The following is an 18,162-nucleotide window of genomic DNA, read 5'->3' as shown; positions in this document are numbered from 1 at the left end:
ACCAAAACCATAGAAAAAATAGAAATTCAACTGTGTCGGCGACCTTGGAGAAATGTTTTGTCCGGTCCATCAGAGATAGCGCTGGTTCGCTTAAGTTTGTAGGAATGTTCGTCAGGTCGGTCAGTCGGTCGAAATGTGTGGCTGCCACTGCGATTATTTGTCAGACCACTCACTACTATTTTTGGAAGTAATTTGCACGAGAACTGAAAACATTGGTTAAAGAAATACTGTTTATTTTTAATATTAAATTATACATGTGGTCGACGGGAGAATTGACAGGATATTAGGTTAGGTAGAGGAAGTACGGTAGCGCTGTGGAAGTGGTACTATTACAAGGGGGTGGAGAAAAGAAAAGAGAACGAGACGTCGTCGTGATGGTCTTTTATCACCTGGAACTGCAGGGTACCAATACACCGGCGTTGCCAACCTTTGTACTTGCTAGTGGTGAATTCGTGGTGGCCTAAAGGGTCGTGGCGGTCGCCACACAACTCCCCTCCTAGTGGAACTGCCGTGGAATGTACCTCTATGTGGTGCAAGTTCCGGAGTGCACCCGCAATCACGCAAACAAACGCCCGGGGACTGCAGATGAGATGGGGATCCCAACCTGAGCGAGGAGTTTTACGGGATCAGCTGCCATCGGAGTTGTAGCAGGACGTCGTTCGTCTTGGGGCGTTTAGCTTTGTTTGAGGGTACCTATAAGTGTGTTACGTGTCCCGTTTCGTGATGCGAGGGTGTTCATGTGTTGATGGTATACATGATGGGCTTCTGTGGTTTTCGTCCATAGTCTCGTGGGATGTCGTCGACCATGTGATATTGATGGGTTCCGTTCCTCGTGCTATCCTTCCATGCACGTATCAAGTGGCTTATGTTGAGTTGATTTATCTGTTGGTCACTCTGATCACGTCGGGGTCACCAATAGTAGGAATGTTCGTCGGGTCGGTCAGTCGGTCGAAATGTGTGGCTGCCGCTGCGATTATTTGTCAGAACACTCACTACTATTTTTGGAAGGAATTTGCACGAGAACTGAACACTCTGGTTGAAGAAATACTGTTTATTTTAATATTAAATTATCCATGTGGTCGACGGGAGAATTGACAGGATATTAGGTTAGGTAGAGGATGTACGGTAGCGCTGTGGAAGTGGTACTATTACAAGGGGACGGAGAAAAGAAAAGAGAGCGAGACGTCGTCGTGATGGTCTTCTATCGCCTGGAACTGCATGGTACCAATCCACCGGCCTTACCAATCTTTGTGCTTGCTGGTGCTGAATTCATGGTGGCCTAAAGGGTCGTGGCGGTCATTTTTAAGTTTGTTGTTCGAAGTGATTTTATTTTAAGTGTTTGGAGCCATTTTGGATGCTATACAATAGAAGGAAGTCTTCATTTTACATTGCAGGTTTTCTGGGTGATATTAATTGTTAATAATTGATTATGATTAAAAATTGATTATAATGCATTCTGATAGTCAAGAATGTTCTGTACCTGGATGTAAAGCTATTACAGAAAGGAGGCATCCTCTAAAGTAAAATAATACTAAATTATCTGGATTAAGTACAATACAAATTTACCATCGTCATCGTGTGTGTCCCAGGCATTTTAGTGAGGAATTCAGAATCAATTTTTACCAGGTACATTTATAATTATCTATCTATTATATCCATATAACATGTATATATTGTTTTTTTTTAGTTACCCTGCTTCTTAACAAGACATAGCGATAGTGCTGAAAATATTAATTTAGATAATTAGAAAATATTTCTTACAGTGCCATCAATTAAAAATATAATTGCTACCTAGATATCTGCTTTGGCTGAGTTTCCAACTCATTATATTTGTTTAAGGAATATTAACCAAGATTAGTTCAGGGAATTTCTTTGGATCTATTAGAACGAATGGAGTAAGAAATATGTATCCTTTGGATAGTGTATTTAAAAAATTATTGATAGTGGTCATCGTTATTTCATTTTTGTCATATCATTCTTTAGAGCAATATATGAAGAGAATGAACATTAGAGAGATATATAGCATATTAGTTATTTTGAGAGCTGCCATCAAAAAGTACATATGTAGTATATAAAATTGATGGCACTGAAGAAAGATGAAAAAGGGTGAGTTGTAGATTAATAATTTGATTATATTTCCTGCTCTAAACTTTCATATCCCGTGTTGTTGCAATTATTAAATATTCATGGTATGCTTAGATAAAAAACAATTAAGAATAATATGTAATTTATAAAGTTACATTTTACATTTTTTGTAGGGACAAGAAAATAATGTATCCATTTTATTGAAAGGAAAGAACACACGTATGTGAAAATGTAATCTTAATATCCATTCAAAAAATTCGAGAATAAGAGTCATCTGTTCTGTCTGTTGGCAAGGTATTTATTTGTTGGTCAGTTGGTAGTTTTCATGTGAGAGTTCCATAGAAAGTAGTAGAGTAATGAAAGCTATAGAAGACAAATTCAAAATGAGCTATCTACATGGACGAGATTCCAGAATATTACATAAAATAATAGCTTGAAATAAATCAACTTACTGACAAAATTATAACAGCCATGAAGGTGGAGGAGTGGAATAAATAAGCAAAGAACGATGCAATTTTATTTTAAAATTTATAGATAGAACACATAGGACAAATAAGAGAAATTATGAATTATTTACAGTAATTTGATAAATATTTTAAAGTGTTGATAAATATTAAGATGCTCAACAATTAATGCAATAAAATATGGAACTATAGAACATTTATTCCTTGAGCCTTTTATCAATCTTTTTTTATTAACATATGTAGCTTATAAATCGAAGTGTGTGTTCGTTATTATTTTAGTATAAATGCTAAACTGAAAGAATAATTTCAAAATACAATAACCTGAAGTTGTTAAAGTTCTGAAAATAATCACACTTATGATGCTATTGTTAAAATGATTAATGGTATAGTATTTTAAACTAGTCAATATTTTATTGATTGTTATACTGGTGCAAATACTAAGAACATCAATGTATCATATATGTCATATATATATATATATATATATATATATATATATATATATATATATATATATATATTATAATAAAAAATCATTAAAGATAAACTTTCTCCGAAAGTTAATGTAGTTTGTGAAAGAGTTTTATGTGAATAAATTTATTTTAGCTTTAAACAATCTCTCTTGTCCCCCATTTCGTTTGATGTTATATATTATACTAATGACTATATATAAATCTTATATGACAACAATAAAAAAGAAACTATAATTTATTTCCATCCGGATTTTTTCCTAGCAAATTAATTTATTTCGGATCCAAAAAAGGGCCCATAAATATCTCATGTATAAAATTTGTGACAAATTCAACAATAAATGACCGTTCTTATGTTCAAGATAACTCCGACCTAGAATGTTTTCTTCTGCCTATTTTTCACGCGGCCGTTTCTTTTTTCATTTGTTTTTCTCCCCCGTTCCTTTCAAACGTCGCCACATTTCTCGTCCAGTCTCCAGCCTTAACTTAATTTTCTACGATTCCCGGTCCCTTTTTATTCCGACTTTAGAAGGTAAAGCCAACGGGGACAATTTTCAAATGACCTGCTGAGTGCAAAAGCCCGAAATTGCTTCTCCCTTCGTGATTAATCGATGTAATAGCTTTGTGGACATGTATATCCGGGAAAGCTGCTTCAATCATTGTGACAAATAACTTGCGGACTTGGAATAGCAGTTCCTCTCTGCAGAGAACGACACTGTACATGAAAGAACAATTTGATTACCTTCGGGAGTTCGGGTGGTGGTCGCATCGACACGATGTGTATCGTAACAATTGGTGTATATTGGCCACTAATTACGGTCTTTAGATTATTTCTATTTGATTAAGTTTTTAGTTATATCTTGAGTTTATATAGTTTTCGATATTAATTTGATTTAAAAGCATATTTTTATCAGCATGTATTTTTATGAGCCGGTGTATAAGCGCAGCAGTACAGCAGAGACCATAAAAATAATGGGATGCCCAAATAATAATTAAAAAATCTAACATAAATAATTTCCGTTACTAAAAAAAATAAAATTCTTCGTATTAGTGATTGAACTTAATTCATTAAAAATACATTGGTAAATTTGTTAACTGAGTTAAAGGTGTTATCTAAAAGGTTCATCAACTTATTACAAATTGTGGGAATAATCTATTTAATTATCAGGAACCTATAATAGTTGTATCACTCTTATTTTCGGTTAGAAAACACTGAAATAAATGACAAATTAAGACAAAATAACGTAGTACGGTCTTAATTTACAGGGTGTTTCTTAAAAAAACTACATGGCTATTTTTTAATAACAGTAGTTTTCATCTTCTTTTTGGTATATGATTTCTTTTGAAGTGTCATCAATATTATTTCTCTCGTCCATATCCAATAAAAATTTGCAATCTCATAAACTAGACAAACCATTTGCAGTATTCTGTTGTATTTTTAAGTATTTTTCTCCATTAAGCAGATCTGATGACAGTAATTTGAATTGTAGACCACTCGTCATTGGCTCTGGTACTTGTTAAAGCTCTGAGCTGGTCATTCCTACCTAAAATATCCGAAAAAGTTCACGAATGAGTCTCCGAACACCTGTTCGGTACTGCACTGCACTTTTTCTTCCCTTTAGTTTCCTCTTATGTTCACGCCCTGATCACTAGCTTGGCCACTTTCTTGCGCGCTTCCATGTGCCCCCTCTTGGCTGCTGTTCTGGGTTTCCCCCTTTTCAAATTCGATCACCGTTTCGGCTCAAACGTTGACATTTGCAACAGTTTCCTCATCGACTAGCCCATCTTCGTTTTTTAACTAGTAGTTCCCGTCGGGTGTCTGTTTCGGGCCTCTACCCTGTTTTCAATTACGCATGTCTCCAAGATATGCGTAGTGTCTTCTAGTCCTGTGCGATATTAGCAGAGTCCATTCAATTTGAATATGTGTAGGTAAGCTTATATATTCCCGTACCCTGTCATCATTTACTCAGTCCTATGTTTCCTGTCCCTACTTGTTGGCAGTATTTATAAAGGGTTATTCCAAGGATTGTTCCCAATATATCTGCCACCTTCTTTTTACCTCTCCTTCTTTGATGTTTTTGATGGTTCTGGTGCTGATCCATCCGTGGTTTTCCAGCCCCCTTTCTTCCTTTTCGGTGGCTTCTCTTGCAATTTTGTCCACGGTTATCATTTCCACCGACACCATCTTAGCCGATATTTCCCTGCCGGTTTTCTACAGTCTAGCAAGGTTGTTGTGATTTGCATTATGTCATTGTTCCGTGTGTTCGCATGTTCAGCTCACCATATGGACATCTTACTGTCCGTTCGTATGGTGATTGGTCCCGGGAGGCTTCTGTCCCGTACCAGTTCTATGGCTTTCTGTATCGCTACGAATTCTGCCGCTCTGGTGTTCGATTCGTCTTTTATTTTAAGATTCAACTCTTCCTCGGCGGCTGTTCCTGTCTGTATTACAATTCCTATGCCTGCTTTCCCTTCTTTGGCACTAGCGCCTGTCTATACCTTGGTGGTCTCGACGCTGTTCATACGATTGATGACACTAATAGGCAAGTGTATATTAACTCCCACCAGAGTGTTGAGAGAAATACGAGTATTATTGGAACCATGCAACCCAATCCCTTTATTTAACCGCAATTATAAGTAGTAATATTTTATAATAGTTATAACTTATAAATAAAATCAATTTATTATTAGAAATATGAAATGACATAAATTTTACGTATTTATCTCCGTATTACCGAAATAAATCTATAAGAAACTAAATGGTAAAGCGGAAAACAGAAGAACGCGCGCATAGGACGTTAGAGGGATATAAAATTTCTTGCCGCAATTTCCATCGCCCTCTTTTTCCAATCTATTGTGTATGAGATACGATCATAATAAATGTTGCTTGTCAAAGAAGATTTAACGCCGCTGAATTCTGACAATAAGAAGTGGAACAATGTAGATCCTGTTAAAATCGGATAAGGATTTTGCGAATTTTTCTTCCTTTGGGGCCGCCACAAAGAACCGAGCAGACGGAGTTCATTAATAGTTGTCATGGAAACAACCTCGGTAATTTATTATATATATATATATATATATATATATATATATATATATATATATATATATATAATCAAAGTGATCACTTGGTAGTAGTTAAAATAATATTGAAAACAGATAAATAGGTGTAGGTAGGTATTAAGCTAAGTTGTGTGTATATAGTAGAATATAAAATACGTGTAGTATATAATAGGTTAAAAAAGGTTTTTGGTTATTTTTATTTAGCTTTTACAACGATTATGTACATATTTTATTTTAAAGCGTTTTTTTTTTGGTTAAAAATCTAAATTTGCTTATTTTTTAATTTTTACTGAGTTGCTTATTGCAAATAAGCATAATATTGCAAACAGATAAATAGGTGTAGGTAGGTATTAAGCTAAGTTGTTTGTATATAGTAGAATATAAAATACGTGCATTATATAATAGGTTAAAAAAAGTTCCTGATTATTTTTATTTAGCTCTTACAACGATTATGTACATATTTTTTTAAAACGTTTTTTTTTTGGGTTTAAAATCTAAGTTTGCTTATTTTTTAATTTTTACTGAGTTGCTTATTGCAAATAAGCATAATATTGCAAACAGATAAATAGGTGTAGGTAGGTATTAAGCTAAGTTGTTTGTATATAGTAGAATATCAAATACGTGCATTATATAATAGGTTAAAAAAGGTTCCTGATTATTTTTATTTAGCTCTTACAACGATTATGTACATATTTTTTTAAAACGTTTTTTTTTTGTTTAAAAATCTAAGTTTGCTTATTTTTTAATTTTTACTGAGTTGCTCATTGCAAATAAGCATAATATTGCAAACAGATAAATAGGTGTAGGTAGGTATTAAGCTAAGTTGTGTGTATATAGTAGAATATAAAATACGTGTAGTATATAATAGGTTAAAAAAGGTTTTTGATTATTTTTATCTAGCTCTTACAACGATTATGTACATATTTTATTTTAAAACGTTTTTTTTTTTGGGTTAAAAATCTAAGTTTGCTTATTTTTTAATTTTTACTGAGTTGCTTATTGCAAATAAACATAATATTGCAAACAGATAAATAGGTGTAGGTAGGTATTAAGCTAAGTTTTATGTATATAGCAGAATATACAATACGTGTAGTATATAATAGGTTAAAACAGGTTTTTGATTATTTTTATCTAGCTCTTACAACGATTATGTACATATTTTATTTTAAAACGTCTTTTTTTTTTTTTGGTTAAAAATCTAAGTTTGATAATTTTTTAATTTTTACTGAGTTTCTTATTTATTTTTTTAAGTCGGTTCAATTTTTTTGTTAAACCTTTTTTTTTCGAACAGGCGTAAAAGTTTCTTCAAATTTCTAGACTGAAATGCCCCGCTAATATCTATAGAAATTGAAATAAAGACTTATATTAACGACCCCTTGAGCTTCATACATGTTTCGATGCATTATCAATAAATTTTAGGTAAATAAATTAAGGCCTATCACAAAAATTCCTGACAATAGAGGGGGCAGCTCGCATTAATTAAACGGACAACCTGTGCCTTTCCGAACTCGCCCAACTATATTAATTCTATAAGCAGAGGCGAAAATTTCTGACTAGAAAACTTAATCAATAACGCATTGCAGTGGCTGTTGGAAAGTTTCCGAATCGGAAACTTTTCTAGTAACAAATTTCGTCGCCTTTCTACGAATACGTACCTTAAAATTTATTCCTGCAGCGTTGGCATCGTTCTAAATAAGTTAAAAGTTTAAAAGCTTCGACGCGTGTTGCTGCGGGGGGGGGGGGGGGGCAGCTACTAAACATGAACACATGTCGAGAGTTAAAAGCGAATATGATGAAACGTGATCAATATATATATATATATATATATATATATATATATATACGGCTTGGGCAGTCGAAGGTGGCACGTCTAAACCAAACGATGGTCGGTTACTGAATGATCGGAAATACCCTTCAATAACATCCCAGATAAACGTCTCGGGGTTGCCCGCTATTCGTTATCGGGTTCTAGTTGGCGCTGCTGGCAGCCCGTCCTTGTTCAACATCTGGGATTATATTTGTGGGTATTTTGTAGACCGTTATTCCACGATGTAAAATTCGACATGCCTCAAAGTCGCTACAATACTCCCCTGCCAGAATGTTACATACAATTATTTTAAGCAAATAAAAATACAAAATGTATGAAAAAAATCAAATACAAAATACTGATATACCAAACAAAATGTGCTGCACGAAAAGGGCTTTGAAACATTCGATAAATCGAAACGGTTGTGGTTGGTACGGTTGCGATCTGGTACGGCTGTTAATATTTTCCGCTCCTACAGATACCGTTGCTTCATCGTCGCTTTGGTACGTGAATGTGGTCCATCGACGACATTGAAAACAAGCTATTTTTCGGACTCCGTAATCGACGCTGTGGGAGAATCGATTGTTCGACGACGTGGTAGCTTATTTTCTTCGACGACGAGACGTTGGAAATTCTGGTACTTCGGCGAAGACATGACGAGTCTACGGTGACTGCAATCGGTATCTAGCTTCTGGAGCTGCTCTGTGACTAATCTGTAGTCATATACTGTACCCGACCGAAGCTGCTCAAAGCTTTTCACATCAAAATGTCTGCCAATATGACGGAGACGGCAAGCGAAGGAATACATTATGATTTAAACATAGTGCCGAAAGAAAGGTTTAGTCGAGACGCTAATGATTAAATAGTGATCTTAATATCTCCAAGAGTTTAAAAGATTGTGAAAGAGAAATAAAAATTGAAAATTTTGAAACAAAAAATATAACGGCCACGTAAAATACACCATGTTGCGTACACATACACCACCACGTACGCTCCATTCACGAGGCCAAACTCAATTTTGCGAAGGATCACATCGGGTCATGTTATATGGCTCAGTGAATGGAGGTAGAACGAAATGAAACAGTGGTGTTTACATTATGTGACCGTTATTTATTGGCAATATAAAAATATGGATAATATAAAATAGATAAAACGGATGGCAGCGGTGTTACCTGGAGACGAGGCTTGGGCAGTCGAAAGCGGCACGTCTAAACCAAACGCTGGTCGGTTACTGAATGATTGGAAATACCCTTCAATACTATTTCAGATAAACATCTCGGGGTTGCCAGCTATTCGTTATTGGGTTCTAATTGGCGCTGCTGGCATCCCGCACGTGTTCAACATCTGGAATTATATTGCTGGGTATTTTGTAGACCGTTATTCCACTATGTAAAATTCGACATGCCTCAAGGTCGCTACATCTAGATTTGTGACGTCAAAACGTCGCAATGTTGCCGCATTATCTCCACAACACAATAGTATATAGGTCAGAGTTTTAATCTCTTATCACTATTAGTTTCAAGAATTATGCATATGTCTGACAACCGGACTACTTTAACAGGCTCATTCGTTTACGAGTTCGAACTAATCAGACAACATTGTGTCTCTTTTTCACTAGAATAAAATGAGCCAACACATATAAATATCTTGATGACGTATGTGCGGAAAAACTTTGAATAGTCTGTAACTCCTGTAACAAGCTATTTCTGTAATTAAGGAATGGCTTGCAAAACATAAATTAAGTTTTGAATATATCACGTTAAAGAGTGCCTAGACCAGAGAAACAAAATTATATTACTGCGGCAAACCTTACCAATAAGAACACTTATTATAGTATTTTGTTATGTGAGAGTGAAAATAAACCAAAAGTCAAAATTTAATATGACAACATTGCGATGTGCTTACGTCATAAATTTTGAAGTCGCGTATTGGATGGTTTATTGGGAGGACTATGTATAGTGTATGCTGTGCTTAACAACCACTAATATCAGGGAATATCAGAATAAAAATGAATCCCAAATATGCCGTTTTAGAGAGACTGCGACAAATAGTCATATTTAAGGAAACTTAGGAATAGTTTGTTGAATGAGAGATATCTGACCAGACAAACACAATTATGTTACTGAGGCAAAAATTACTAATGGGAACATTTCCTTAAATGAAAGACATTCGTGTTCACGTCATACGTCTTCAGTTCCCAATTAGTAAGTTAAGTTGGCCGCGCCCGAAAGTATTCATTCCCATCTATTCCACCGCGGAAAATTACCTTGATAATTTAAGCTGCATAGTACCCGGGAAGAAACCTAAAAGAAATTATCAGAAGCTACCCGTAAAATTTGCATACATAACCAACGCCGACTGCGAATATAAGCCCGGCTCCTTTTCCATTTTAATACTGGAAATTTAGATTATTTTATTCAAATTGCTTTTAGTTTGAAACCTGCGTCAGCAGCGATATTATTTTGCGGTAGGTTGAAAATAGATGTTCCTAAAAGACGTAAATGTTCCGGCATTATTCCGGATTCCTGTTATGATAAATGAACTAATTTAGAATATTGCTTGATATGCATAAATGTTCCGCCGGCGAATTAGCACGGCAAGAATGGAGAAACACAATAGCTTAGTAATGGAGTTTGAATTAATCTTTCATAGGCTGCCCTGATTACATAACAAGATTATGAATTATAACCTACGCATCATTAGTATCTGAGAGTTTTGCGCTATTAGGTTTTCTGTGTCGGGTAATTTTTCGACTGGGAACGTGTTTATTTCAAAATTCTCTTGTATTTCATATGATTTAACTAATGTTTGATCAAATTGATAATACTCGGTAATAGTCACATGGAGCAGGGGTACGTGAACCTTCAATGAAATGAAACATCCCTTTTATTTCATAAAAAATCCCAAGAAATAATTACAAAAAATGAAAATGTTTTAGCGGGTTGCTGCAGCGCTAAATATTAGTGTGGGTACTGTGAATAACATGGCTTACAAAATGAAGAACAATACGTTAGATTGACCCAAGAAAACCCATCCACTATACAAAGTGGGTGACGAATCTTGACCATTTTGATATTGGCTCTATTCGAGACCAAATATACGAAATGTATAAGAACAGTAAATACATAAACTATTTCATCGATATAAACATAATTTAATAAAATTATTTTATAGAAAATTGTCTCTGTGGAAGGTAACGAGGCTGGGTAAGACCAGATGGTTTTTGGGATGATTTCAAAAGTTGGTCACTCGCCAGGCCTTTAGGCCCAGTCCAGATAAACCAATAGTTGATAAAAGGAGACTTTAATATATATATATATATATATATATATATATATATATATATATATATATATATATATATATATATATATATTATAACCGTGTAATAAAGAAAAATACAATTTAGTAAAAAAAATAGTATTTTATAATATGAACACTTGACATTAAGACAATATATGTGTTACCTCTAACTCTTGGGTTCAATCCACAGCATCATGATGATTTTCAGTGTATCCCCCGACTGTCCGTCGAAAAAAGCCGCGGGACCTTCGAGACCCGGGAGGTGGAGGTTGGGGGGCAAACAGGAAACGTATCGGCGTAGAAATAGAAATTCGTAATTTGTTTCTGCGACAGGCGCCATTCAAGAGCCGCGCCGTGTACAACATTTATCATTCGCGCGCCCGCATTTGCGTTGAATCCCGTAATTGGTTCAGTGTCCCGAAGAATGGCAGATATTAATAGCGACAAAACAACGGCGACAACGTCTTCCCCGCGATAATACCCGAGGATTTTCCCTCCCCGGGCGCGCTGCAGGAAGACTAATAAAAATTAATTAGACATCGGCCGCCGTCGTGACGTCAGCACCGGAAATATTACGTCATTAAATGGAAACTCTCGAGGATATGGGATGTTTCCCGTCAAATATGTCTTTTAATAAAATGCCCGAGGCTACAATAAGGAGAGACCCGGTCGTCCGTCCCGTGACGACGGCCTATTTTTGAGGATTATATTCCCGGGAAAAATAAAGGTTTTACGAGACATGACGATAAAACTAAATAAAAAAAATATCTGGGGCCGCTTGGTTCCGAAGGTTTATGTACGATGGGAAGCACGGTTTACATAAATGTATAAAATCTGATTGGTTTAACTTCAATCGTAAGTCACTACTAGTTTTTTTCGGTAAAAGGTTACATAATTGTCAAGAAAATGGACAAATTGACCACTTAATTCTATACATCTTGCTCATCTGTCAGGCAACTTATAGATGTCATCCCAAAAAACTATGTGTCCTTTGAGCAAAACTATCCTTCGAGCTATTTTCCAACTTATTCGAAATTGGCGAAGTGCTGTTCTGCATGCGCGTATCTCATCGATACGAAAAGTTGATAGTCGAACGGGACAGTGTCTGGAGAATACAGCGGGTAACATTTCACAGACCATTTTTCGACTTTTCTTTTGCCCTTCATTCAATTGTTATGGCACCCATTTTCCCATCTTTTGGATTTTCCCCATTGCTCGTAATCGGTCGCTAATGGTTCCTTGAGCTTCTTCCAATTGCTTTTGAATTTGGGTTGGGTCTTCATCCAATAATTCCACATCTTCAAACTTCTTCGAACTGCTAAAAAGTTATTTGTCTTGCACGTCGAACTCAAAGCAAAATATGACTTTCAGGGACTTTTTTCTTTTGATTGAATGAAAAATTCTACGTACCGCAAATGCACGTTTTAAAGCACAAAACTTGAAATTTTCAAAACATGCACAAAAACCTAGCGACATCTATTAAAAAGACGATCACAACGATCACTTGTGAAGTTAATATCAGACTCATAACCAAAGAACTACACCGACTGGTCGGAACATACTCCCAACGTCATCCAAGATCAAAGAGATTGATTTATTAGTCAGTTATAAAGCCTATTTGGACTAATGGGGTGCAAATATAGGGTTGTACCAAAACATCAAACCAGTTAGTAATCCAACACAACCATAAAATATAATATAATAAAGTTCTTCGGTTAATTATCAATCCTAATCGGCATGTAACCAACGAAGTACTGCATAATAATTTCAAAATCCAATGAATCTACGAATTGTTTCACGACAGTCCTCCATAATGTCGCGGAGTTTGAAGGGTCTTCTGTCATTTATTGTCCTTGCAGTGCTGGGTTATTAATTTATCTTAATTATAATACGATAAAAGCGACGAACGATGACGATTGTGTCTTAAATTTAGAATAAATTAATTAATTATAAATTATATTAAATATATTAAAATAAAAAATATGTTTATATGCGTGGTACGCTGCGTGCAGGAGCAGTTAAAATATGGTGCAAGATCTGCTTCTCTCATCAACATCTATAACTGTTAACATCGCCAAAGTTAGGGAAATGGTAATCGATATTGACGAATGTTACAGATAAAAACTTCAAAAATCAGCTAGATGCCAAAAATTACAAAATAATGGTAAATACAAAATTATTAAAATATAATGAAAGGTAAATAATAGAGAACTCGAAATATTTACAGACACTTATATTAGCAGCAATGTACAATACTACAGCAACTATCTTCGATGTGGAAAAATGTATTTAAGGGAAAAAATTTGATGAACTATATGATGCATATTCCTGCAATGCATAAGTTTGGGTAAGGTATTCTCAAGTTGCATTCTCAACATTCAAAACTACACGCGCAGGGTAGTCAGTCTCTTCCCCTTTTTTACCTGCTCTAAACAGCCGATATCCCAAATGTGCCTAAACGAAGAACTCTGTAAGATAACCTTAAAATTAGTTATAAAAAACAGACCCAGGTAATTATCCAATATCGCCACAAAACATGAAAGAAGGTATTTAATCACACCAATATTAACTACTGAAGAATTTTGCATATATTTGGCAACATAGCCCACCGATACCAAGCCAAATCGAATTTTATAAGCTTATTTTTTTATATTTATTATTTTATAAGAAGTATGAAATCACATACTTCTGTATTTACGAGGCATTTATCTTTTAGAATAGTAATAAATTGATTTATGATTGCGATTGTACTAAGTGTGTCGACAAAAAAGTTTAGTAAAAAAGTATGCGCTTTTCAAAATAAATATGTAAGTAATAATCGATAGTCTAAACCATCGAATAGAAGAATGGATAAGACTAATATATATCTTTAAAAAAACGAACATATTTTATTCTTGTTTATCCAAATCAATCGTTGGTTCTCAGTCATCCGATCGATTAATAAATCCGGAGAAAATAAGTGTAAAAACATCTATTTGGAGGTAAACGAAACTATTAACCTTTTTCCTCCTTCGTCTCTCTTTTCTCCACGAACCTTCGCTAATAACATGACTATTCTAACTTTGTCAGCAAATTTCCTAAATAGCCCCAGTTAAATCTGACCAAATCATTGGCGCAAATTATTTATCTCTATCTGGACCTTTTCCTGCAAGCGTACTTTAACGGAATAACGTTCCGAAATCCCCATTACCAGCCAGTCGATTTGCTTGGATTTATTCTTTTCCTTTTGTTTCCTTTTCAATTTTCAGTCGATCTGTGATAATTCGCCGGTTAATTGCATCGATTTAATTATGGGGCAAAATTATTTACTGCTTTGTCCTTATTATCCTAAATAGTCAACCAAATTAAGAAAACCTTAAACGATAAAAAATATTGCTCCGCTGCAATTCTCGACAATTCTCAGGCCTCCGACAAGGTGTGGCACATTGGACTGCATGTTATATTGAAAAAGCTTTTGCCCCATACGCACTTTCAACTGTTGAAATCGTACTTCACAGACAGATATTCTATAGGGCAGTGTTCTTGGCCCATTGTTATATCTCTTGTACACAGCTGACCTACCGACCTCAAGAAACACTACTGTTGCAACTAATGCTAATGACAGAGCGGTTTTATCATCACCTCGTTCCAATATCCAAGCCACAAGAAATCTCCAACTCCATCTTAACAAAATCGAATTGTGGTTGAAAACGTGGCGAATAAAAGCAAATGAGACAAAATCTACCCATGTGACATTCACCCTTTGCAGATGAACATCTCCGTCAGTAAAACTGAATAGCCATGAACTTCCGCAAGCAGACAACGTTAAATGCCTGGGAATGCATTTCGATCGACGTTTGATATGGAAAAAACATTTAGTGACTAAACGCAAACAGCTTGGCGTTAAACTAAATCAAATGTACTGGCTTATAGGGCATAAATCTAAATTATCACTAGATAACAAGGTTTTGCTGTATAAGACAATACATAGGCCCATTTGGACCTATGGTATTGCACTGTGGGGAACTGGTAGCAAATCTAACATAGATATCCTCCAGAGGTTCCAGAATAAAGTGTTGCGAGTCATCGTCCATGCCCCATATTTCGTGTCCAACAAACTGATTCAGCGCGATATTCCCATAGAACCCATAACGAGTGTGATTCGGAATGTTAGTGCGAAGTACACTGAAAGACTATTAGTGCACCACAATGCACACGCCAAACATTAAAATGTGCACAATAACAGTGCGTAGGCTCAAATGCAAACTACCATACGAACTGATTAATAGACACGTAGAGTGAGATTTAATAACCCCTAGAATAAGCTAGAATAGTTTTTAGAATAAGTTAGGATAGACTTTAAAATAAGTTAGAATCAATCAATAAGGTTTACATACAATTTTTAATTTATTGTCCTTATTCTATTATAAAAGAAACATGATTAACTTAATATTGTAGTCAAATTTCAATCACTGAACGATCACTAGTAAATATATAAATATCAGCCTCCCAACATTACTATTACTACTTTATGTATCTATAACATTTCTGGAAAATATTGCGTGTAATATAATGAATATGAATCATTACGTTGGTAATTAAATAACCTCTCTCTTCATTTCTTTGCCGAATTAGTACCGGAAACGTTGATAGCTAAACTGTTCCTAACTGTAACAAATAGTTTCACTTAGAAGAATTACTCTGGATGTCGGGATAATTAACTAGCCAACTCACGCGAACTGTTCCTCTTTAACCAACCTGTTTATCTTTAAATCTAATAATAAATTCTATGGTCTTAATCTTAGTCCCCCCGGCTTAGTTTGGCCTAATTTCTGATGTTTTATTAGACTCAAACTTAACTATTTTAGTTGTATATATTCGGTCATGCCAAGAACATTAAGTTTAAACGTGACAAATATTATAAGGTAGAAAGCATTTTAATAACAGTAACGGTTTAGAGTCAAAAATAACAGTAAGACTAATTTTTAAAATAAATTTCAGTGCTGTATAACATCTTAAGATTGTATGTATATAATTTTTAATTATAAAAAATCCTTTTCATTCTTTTTAACAAAATTTCTTCATTAAACGTCCCAAACTTTAATTATGTGACTTTAATTAGGTCAACTATAATTATATCAGACCTACCATTCAAACAAGAAAGATAGAAATATTGAATAGTGGCTGTCTTTGGAGAACTATTATAGCTGGCATTCGGTAAATTTCGAGAGGTAGAATGCAATAAACTACAGTAGCCCTTAAAAGATCTTGGTACCGTTAAAAGCTTTATTTTGCAAGATTTGTAAGACGTCTATATTGTAAGGTTAAACATTTTATTATCTATAGTGTATTTGTTTTGGTACCGATCATAAAAATAAACTAAATAAATTATCTAAAAAGCTTTTACAAAATTTCTTTGTATCTGAACATACATATGAGAATTGAATTCTATACCAAATTCATTATAACTTAAGCATGATTCACCCTGCAAAAGTAAAAGTAGTGATAAATATGGGTCGATGTCTTATATGTGAGCATACGTCATCAAAAGCACAGCTCGTTGATCATATAGAGTCATTCCAGAACATTACAATTGAACAAGAAATATTGAAGTTTGGCTCATTTGAAGATTTGAAGTCTGGAAAGATAATATTGAAAAAACAACTAAATCCTCATGTCTTAGGGTTGAGGATTTCTATTTTGGTAGAAATTCTTCTAAATTTGAATGCTACTGATCAGGACTTTATCGGAGTAAGTTTTCCTTTAAAAGAAGAATATTTTATGTTAATGATAATGAATGAAGGACAATATGAAATTGAAATGTGAAATGTTAAAGGAATATAGATGATTGATACATGTACGCATATAGATTTCAATTGCATTTCTTGCTTGTATTAAATGAATTGAGACAGAGGTTTATATGCTGTTTTTGCTTATCGAACAGATCCGATGAAGAATCAATCAAGACATTTTTCAGTGACGCAGAAGGTATAGTATTGAGTAATTTTAAATACTTGAAAGATTATATACTGATAAATAAATTATATTTGTTACCTAACCTATTGTACTATTTTCTCTTCTTCCATTGAAAATTAAATATGTTTGTGAAAGGTTAAATAAGTTAGACATAATATATAAACTTAAAATAATATAACAGTAAACTTAATTATATTTGAACCTGAGTTTCAAGGAAGATTGTAGGTTAGTTCAAAGATACGAATAACTTACAAGAACTATAACCTCGGTTCCTTACTGTAATGTTTATATAATAATAATTACATATAGTTTTATTGTCCCCTTTTTTCCTTTCAAAATTAAATTTATAAATAATTAAATAAAATGAAAGATGTTTATATGTTTCTTTATATTAAGTTATTTATGTACCAAAATATTTTAACTTATTTCATGGGATTCTTCATGTGTTTATATACCATTGGGTTAAGTTTCGACTCTATTCTAACTCAATTTATAGTTCGTTTAAAAGTTTCATATTAAATTCGTTTTAGAACCAGACAATATTTTCCTTCTCAATTTATTCTAGTTAAAAAGTGACAGAATGCTGCCTGTTCGAACGCGTAAACGAATGAGTCTGTCAAAGTCGTCCGGTTGTCAGACGTATGCATAATTCTTGAAAACAATAGTGATAAGAGGATAAATCTAACATCCTAACTATTGTGACTGTATAATTAACTGTAGTTTTCAGATGTACTGTAATGTTAAAATAAATTAAATATGATAACATTTTGGTTTATTTTATTTAAACTAGACTTTCATTGTATGTCATAGCCAAACTGAACTAAAACTCACAGTGGTTGCGGCAATATTCCGACCCTTTGACGTCACAAATTTAGGTGATGTATGTACCAAATAACTTTGAATAGAATATGTTTATATTTTGTTATTCAAATGTAAGTATAATATGCAATAACTGGCAATGTTCTGGCAGAAGACTCTTATGGAATATTGTAACTCTGCATCTCATTTAATTAAT

The 18,162-nt window shown here is 34.2% G+C and overlaps 1 protein-coding gene and 1 long non-coding RNA gene across 3 annotated transcripts in view; one reads left to right on the top strand and one right to left on the bottom strand.

Moving 5' to 3' along the window:
* Sema1a (Semaphorin 1a) overlaps nucleotides 1-18,162 on the bottom strand; it is a 713,484-nt gene that overhangs the window by 135,092 nt on the left and 560,230 nt on the right. The window lies entirely within an intron of this gene.
* On the top strand, nucleotides 138-2,101 carry LOC143200494 (uncharacterized). The gene is made up of 2 exons (XR_013006734.1): nucleotides 138-1,626; nucleotides 1,688-2,101. It is a non-coding gene; the product is annotated as an uncharacterized LOC143200494 (long non-coding RNA).

This window comes from Rhynchophorus ferrugineus, unplaced genomic scaffold, assembly GCF_030347505.1.
Source record: "Rhynchophorus ferrugineus isolate W39M unplaced genomic scaffold, kcgeb_rfMv2 rfM8, whole genome shotgun sequence".
NCBI lineage: Eukaryota > Metazoa > Arthropoda > Insecta > Coleoptera > Curculionidae > Rhynchophorus > Rhynchophorus ferrugineus.
This window is presented reverse-complemented; position numbering and strand designations above follow the sequence as displayed.